At 33.3% G+C, this 8,298-nt stretch overlaps 1 pseudogene across 1 annotated transcript; it reads left to right on the plus strand.

The window, feature by feature from the left end:
- The first annotated feature begins 6,505 nt into the window (after positions 1-6,505).
- LOC111282539 (protein ASPARTIC PROTEASE IN GUARD CELL 2 pseudogene) lies at positions 6,506-8,298 on the plus strand (annotated as a pseudogene). The gene has a single exon (XR_016342252.1). The product of XR_016342252.1 is annotated as a protein ASPARTIC PROTEASE IN GUARD CELL 2 pseudogene (transcript).

The raw sequence follows: 8,298 nt of genomic DNA on the forward strand, positions 1-8,298 counted from the left end.
CTTGGTTGTCTAGGGTTTTGAATGAGTTAGTTGGCGTAGTTCTTGGGTTGGATTCTGTTTTTTATAGTAATTTTGATAGAAAGGGAAAATTTTTTCTTATGGTGCCAGTTCCCACCAGTATTTAACCCCAAACCTTTGGAATTCTATGGATTGGGTTTTAACGAGACTTCCAAAACATACAAGGCGAGAGGCTGATAGAATTCTGCCTGGTAACCAATCCATCTCTTCATTACTTCAATTTCCTTTCTTCTTTAGTCTGTCAGTATAACTTAAATGTTGAGACCGACATTGGTTTTCCAACTAAACACTTGACAGCCAGTTTCAACTTTCAAACAAATACAAAACAAAACTTTGATGGATGTATTTCCATGAATCACGTGTGCATGCATGCTTACCTTTCTTATTATTTCGAGGCATGAAGTCATCAGAAACATGATTAGTTGTTGGCTTGTAGCACCTAATACTACAGCTCAAATCAAAATTCAAAGCATGCCATTTTATCTGTCCTAAATCAATCGTCTTCTAATCATATTAATAATTACAACTTTAAAAAGTCAAACAAAAGCAGTTAAGTATATAAGATGAAATCCATTAATTTTGTTGCTATATAAACGGAAAATAAATGCCATGAGCTGCTTTCACCTTATAGTAACAATAACATCAACTTTATGCCTAAATGATAAAGACCAGAGACCCTACCTGACAATTTCAAATAAAAAAAAAATTGGTGAATTGCCCAAAAGGAAAAAAGAAAACACATGGGCTTTATTTAGTTCGAGAAAAATTTTTGATGATAAAGAAAATTTTAAGAGATTTAAAAATAAAAATAAAAACCAAAACCCTAGCCAAATAATTTCTCTACTTTTTTTTAATGCCTAAAAGAAATTAGGGTAACTAAGGTCTAAAATTTTACTTTATTAATTAATTATCACAAATAATAAAAAATGAGTTTCATACTTTTATTTTGGTACAAAAATTAGATTCCTCTCAAGTTTTCCATGAAGCTTTTCCATGAACAAACACAACCTTAAGGATTCTCGTATGTACATGTAATTCATTTACATTCATAAATATCTGCACAGAGCAAATTAAAGCTTCCTTCCAAAAACCAATTATTGTCTAATTTAATTATACTTCTCCTCTACCATGATCAAGGAGGAAAAGTGGAGTACTTTTTAAAAAAAAAAAAAGATTTAGGATAGGGTTTATCTCTGCTGAAACCTGTCATGTTCCTTCTACTCAAGCCAGCAATTATATATACAGATATTATGTCTCAAGATTCATGTCCATCTTCATGAAACTGTTACAAGATATGGACACATGGAGGCCTTCTTTTTCCAAGATGAAAAAACCTTTCATATATACATACATATATATATATTTCATTTCACTTGAAATTCTTGCATAATTTTATCAGATACCGAAAAGATAATTTCCTATATATCATGGAAAGCCTTTCGAACTTTCATCACTTCTTAAATGATCGATGTACGTGAATAATGAGTTACATGGCATTCAGAGAAAGAGAAAAAAAGGAGAGAAAATAAAATTTTAGTGCCACCACAATTAAAATATTATTAAGGCAACTTGTAGGTGGTCATAATGGTTGAATTATTGGGAAGTGGTGGTGCCTATCTTACGTATTCCCAACTCCAATTTTTCTATTATGTCTTTGTGACATTAATTCCCACTTGGGTTTTTCTTTCTCATTTTTCTGACATATCAGGTTTGGTTGGCTATGGTTGGCCTTGTCGTATCCATCCATGCCTTGATCTCCACTGCAACACTCCCACATATTATTCCATAATCAAAGTCGAGTCTTAAAAAGAAGTTTCAGACAAACCTTCTATACAAAACCCTATCCAAGGGGCAATAGCCTAAAGAAAGCGGTAAACATGCTTAATTAAAATATACCTTTTGTATATAAGGGTTAATGTAAAAAATGATTCATAAATTATAATAAAATATTTAATGTGATATCTGAATTTTAATTATAAATTTATTAATTAATGTGATATTCACTTTTAACATAATTAATTTTAAATTATAATATGTTGTTAATAAACAATCATATAAATGTTACATTAACCAATAGATTCGTAATTCAAATATTAAATTAAAGATTTTTAATATTTAAATATTACATTAAATTTTTTATTATAATTTAAGGATCATACGTTAACCTTTATATATAATTTGATTACAATTGCATTTAGATTGACTCATTAACATTCTACAGAAAACAAAACGTAAATTTTGATACCACAATAAATCTTTAACCTAAAACAAATTGATAATAGATAAAACGGCTTAACTTGCATATAAAATCATATAAAACTTAAAATTTAACATATGTAAAATAACATCACCTTAACTTCTTAAAGAATACATCTACCTTTCTTATTCTTTCACTTGCTTTAAACACAATAATAAACATGCGATAATTTTACTCTTATGTTAATCTTTTTGTAAAGGTTGATGAAAATATATGATCGAAAAGTAGAATTCCCAAAACCAATTATTAGATATTTAAAATTTTCAACTAGCCAATCAAGTTTGATGTAACATCCCACCCCCCCCCCCCCCCTTAAAACTTTCCATTCTTCTTGGCTGACTTATTTTTGACTCTAGATAAAGCTTAGGTTGCCCCTAAGCCTTGATTACTTTTGATATAAACCTAGTCAGTTGAATGGTGATATTAGTATAAAAGTTGGAATTCTGCCAAAAAGAATGAGATCAGCCGCCATGTTGGGGGTTAAAATATCACATTACAGGCAATCTTTGCTTCTAAACCAATCTTCCACTCAAGAAGGAGGGAAAAGTATCTGTTACTGTTGTTTTTTTCTATTATCAAAATTTTAATTATTCCATGCATCCAGCTTATGATTTGACGACCAAAGAACCTCTACTTTCTGCACTAGGTGAAGGTAATGTGTGGTTATGGATGCAGAGAAGAAAAAGCTAGAAACCCTCGATTCTAAAAGTAGTAGCACCAAGGTCTTTTCAATGGGCAGAAATTAAACCAAAAAAAAAAGTTCCAGCTTCTAGGATCCAAGAACTACAAATTTATAGAAATTCACTGAATATTCAGGTAACCACACTTTTAGAACTGCCAAAAAAAAAATGGTCAGGTAGTCGAATTAATTATTTTATAGTGAGTCCCTTCGAGGATGTACGACTATGAAACATGCATAACTGTGTATTTCTTTATAGCTTCTGACCAAGTTTTGGTATCAAAACTATCCATTTCCCATCGAAGGGAGAGAACTTCGTAGTAAAGAACTTAAATTCGGACCAGAACGTAAATGGACGTAACAAATTCAACTTTTCCAAGACTTTGCTGCAAAGAAAGAGAGATTGGGGCCTAAATTAATAAGCCTTGTTATCCCAACCGGTTGGTTGAGAACTGCAGATGTTTTGACTTGAAAATGCAAAGTTACCCAACTTGAATGCAGGAAATCATGATCATAATGGCAATATATCCAAAAGTAATAGGAGAGTCCCATGTTGTGCAATAATTAAGCATTTGCATTCCTATGAGGTATAACCACCTTTTTTTGTCACTTTCATTTCTTCCATGGCCTGCCTACCTGCCTGCCAGCACCATCACTCGTGAATATACTAAAAAGGCAAACAAATAGCTGAATTGATGGGAAAATTAGTCAGATCCTTATCCAGATTGACACATAGAATCCTATACAATTACATGGTTATGATCTACCCATTTTTGACATGGTGCTCCACCGATGATCAAACAACATATATATATAATTTATAGTAGCAGAATTTATGCCTGTTGAAGCTATGGAGGTCATAATGATGATGATAATGTTTGGTCTGGTCCATGGGTTCACAAACTTTAGAAGGACCTTTCATAATTAAAGGAAAAAAAAAAGGAAAAATTGATTGACGAGAGAGATGACATTAAAAGAGAATTATTAAAGAGAGTACTGTGGAACTTTGAGCTATAATTAAAAGTACTGTTGTTAATTGAATTGAGATTTTTAAAGGCATAATCAAATTGAGACTACTAGTAATTTTTTTAGCTAACTAAGAATGTTTGTATCATGCATCTTTTCCTTACAAACTCCATATATTAGAAAGAAGTTATTCCAAAGCCAAATATGAGTATAAACTTTAAAACTTGAAATTTGTTGTGAGAGTGATTTACAACTCTGACATCGTTATTCTTTTTTAATTTCAATGATCAATGATTAAAGTATAATTAATTAAGATCTATTGCATAGCTACATATAACAAGATCCACCAAACAAAATATATATTTAAGGTTATGTTTGTTGGAGTCTAAGGAAACATTTCTCTCTTTCTCTTTCTTTCCTTGTAACTTGTAGTAAGGAATAAAGGTTAAATTTCTAATGCTAGAAATTAGCAAAGATAAATGGTAAAAACAGGGTTTATTATCCAAATATACACTTGAATTTTAATAAAAAAATGAAATTAAGCTCATGACCTTTCATTGTGTGTAATCAAATAAATTTATATCTTTTATTTTTTTATTGTAACCATACTTTTACAATCAATAAAAAAAATCCAATTAGAAATTCGGAAAATTAACTTTTTTATCTAAAATTGCTTATAATTAAACATGTAATAAGTCATAATTAGTGTTCCATTATTCCTATTAGACTAATTTTTATAGAATAACTTAAGTAATGGAACAACTTTAAAAATTGTTGCAATTAGACTTTTTTAATTGATTTTTAAAAATTTATGATTGTAATTATAAAAAAAAAAATTATAATCTTTTTTATATATAATAAAAGGTCAGGGTTTTAACTCTCTTTTTTTTTTTTTAACTAAAATTCGAGCATATGTTTTTTTGTATTAAACCTAAAAACAAAAAATGTACTCATGTCTGTGTCCTTTTACCTTAGACCTTGTAAGGTAGATCAGATAAAATCATGAATTCATATGGCAAGATCCAAAGATTATTTTCTAGCCCTTTGTTTTCTGACTTAATTGATTGAAATATTATATATTTCCATCATTTGAACCTAATTATAGGTGATTTATTGTTTCTTAATTTGCCATAATGATCAAGTGAAAACAGTTAACTTGGGACTAATAATATATATATATATATATATATATACACACACAAATATAATGATTATATGTATGGAATCAAGTTTGTTTGAGCCAACGAAACTTTGACTTATTGGCAAGAAATAAATTCTAAAGTCTTGAGGTTTTAAGTTCAAATCTTATAGTGTATGAATTTGATTATTTTATAATTTTTTAGTTTTAATAATTATGACTTGATTATAATATAATAATTAATTATTTAATTTATTATATAAATATAACACTTGATTATAATAAGTTCAAATCAAGTTTGTTTGTCACCACACCACTTAATCATCATATGCCAGTCTCAAAAACTTTGGGGAAAGGAAAAAAAAAAAAAAAAAAAGACCATGCATGCAGTAATTCTACAAATCTGCAATCACGTACACACCTCAATTTGAGCAAGAGTTAACGAAAATAAGAATAGGTGAGCAGGCATGCACTTTGTAAAAAGGCTAGCTGTGAAGCTTATTCTACTATCTTCCCAGGCTATTTACTTTTTCTAATTAACACCTCGGATGGTTCATTGATAATGAATAATACAAAAGATTTTTAGACTTCATTTAGTATTTTTCTTTTTGAATTGATTCAAACAAGTTTATTTCTACGTTGAATTTAATAAATTTATGAAAAATTATTTTTCTACGATATCCGTTGGCAGAATACTATTCTTTTTAATACTATATTCATATGCTTTTCAAGGCTAATATTAAAAAGGCTCATGTTATAAAATTCAGGATATTCTTCTGCACTTGTTGCAATTAGAATACACATTTTCGCCCACTTTTGCAACTTCTCCACTCGCCTCTAGGAGCAAATTAGATATTTAGGGAGTCTTTTGTCTTTATATTACAAAGGAAGCTGACCCACAAATTTAGCATGCACAATGAAATTTAGAGAAAGGCACTGATTAGAAATATGATTCCATGCCCACCAAGGGCATGGAGTTTTCAATTAACGTTGCCCTTTTATAAAGATGATTAAAAAAAAAAAAAAAAAACCCAGAGCTTCCTGCCTCTTTCCCCTAAAATGGCCATATATACACATACAAAACAAAATTTAAAACATGAAAGTAAGATTAATTGAATGACAAAAAGCACTCAATTCATATATAGTTTCATGGAATGATCTCAAATTAAGGGTCTTCTTGTTTGGTTTCTCTCAAAGCCTTTCCCGTTGATTTCATACACTGTGCGTTCATGGCTGCGCTTTGAAATTGGTGTTCAATAAGTAGGGACAGTAGCTAATATTACAAAGTTAAAATAGCTGGACACAACCAAAACCAAAATTGTCTACCTTGTTGAAGGTTCAAAAGTTTTTTTCTCAAAAAGATGCAAATTAGAATTCTATGCACTCTTGGGTCATCATAACATCACTCATAAAGGCACAAAAGACACTCTGCTCTCTCAAACTCTTGATCACTCCAAAAACAAAACTACAGAACCAAAGCAGAAACCACTTCAACTCGGTTTATTATTCCAAACCCCACATGTCTTTTTCCTTCTACACGTGATCCCGAAGCCAATACCGGTCTCAAATAAATCCCTCCTCAAACCCCCAACTCCTCAAACCACGAAAAACCTCAACCATGTTTGCTTCCCCAGCACTGCCAATAATCCTGGTGGCCATGCTACACCTGACTCTAAGTAACATCGCCGCCACCTCATACCCTGACTTTCAACTCTTGAACGCGAAACAAACTCTCATTGAGACAAAAAGGCTGAGGCCTCTCGAAACATCTGAATATCACAAACTTCCCAACGTTAGTGAAAGTGATCAAGGGAACTGGAAGCTGAAACTTGTCCATAGGGACAGGTTATCTTCAAACAATACGAACGCTGTCCACGACCAAAGCCGCCGTTTTCATGCACGCATGCAAAGGGACGTGAAAAGGGTGGCAAGTCTCCTTCTCCGCTTCTCTGGAGGCGGAAGCCACGACGGTGAGGCTGTTTATGAATTGAACGATTTTGGTTCAGATGTCGTTTCAGGAATGGACCAAGGAAGTGGAGAGTACTTTGTGAGAATAGGGGTTGGCAGCCCTCCAAGAAATCAATATATGGTTATTGATTCAGGCAGTGATATTGTTTGGGTCCAGTGTCAGCCTTGTGACGAATGTTATAGACAATCCGACCCGGTTTTTGATCCGGCTGATTCTGCTACTTACGCTGGCGTCTCTTGTAGCTCTTCTGTTTGTTACCGGATAGAGAATCCGGGTTGCCATGCGGGTCGGTGTCGTTATGAAGTCATGTATGGTGATGGGTCTTATACAAAAGGGACGCTTGCGTTCGAAACACTTACTTTTGGTCGAACCGTGGTTAAAAATGTGGCTATTGGATGTGGGCATATTAACCGGGGCATGTTCATTGGGGCAGCCGGGTTGCTGGGCCTTGGAGGTGGATCCATGTCACTTGTGGGTCAACTCGGTGGTCAAACTGGGGGTGCATTTAGTTACTGTTTAGTGAGTCGGGGCACTGATGCATCCGGGTCATTGGTATTTGGGCGCGGAGCAATGCCCGTGGGTGCTGCATGGATCCCTTTGCTACGTAACCCACAGGCCCCGAGTTTTTACTATGTTGGGCTTTCGGGTCTTGGAGTAGGGGGCATTCGGGTGCCCGTATCCGAAGACATTTTTCAGCTTAGTGAATTGGGGAATGGAGGAGTGGTTATGGACACTGGCACCGCCGTGACAAGGTTCCCAACCTTGGCTTATAATGCCTTGCGCGACGCCTTTATTGCACAAACGGCTAACCTCCCCCGGGCCTCCGGAGTATCCATATTTGATACTTGTTATAACTTATCGGATTTTGTCTCAGTTCGGGTTCCAACGGTGTCATTTTATTTTTCTGGCGGGCCAATCCTGACCCTACCCGCAAGTAACTTTCTTATTCCTGTTGATGATGTGGGAACATTTTGTTTTGCATTTGCTGCCTCGGCTTCAGGACTTTCAATAATAGGGAACATCCAGCAAGAGGGGATCCAAATTTCCTTTGATGGAGCCAATGGGTTCGTGGGGTTTGGCCCCAATGTTTGCTAAGCTGATGATGTAAAGAAATAGTGACTTTTGTTAGGAGTTAAGTTGATTGAAATTGAAATCAATTTTAAAATTGAAAGTTTGGAATTCGAACTTTAATTATAAACAAAAAAAATAAAAAAAAGTATATTCATATGAGTACTATTATAAACATAAGAGTATGATGTATTAATAATGTC

This window comes from Durio zibethinus, chromosome 5 (assembly GCF_047325235.1).
Source record: "Durio zibethinus cultivar Kanyao isolate XHJ-2024 chromosome 5, ASM4732523v1, whole genome shotgun sequence".
Taxonomy (NCBI): domain Eukaryota; kingdom Viridiplantae; phylum Streptophyta; class Magnoliopsida; order Malvales; family Malvaceae; genus Durio; species Durio zibethinus.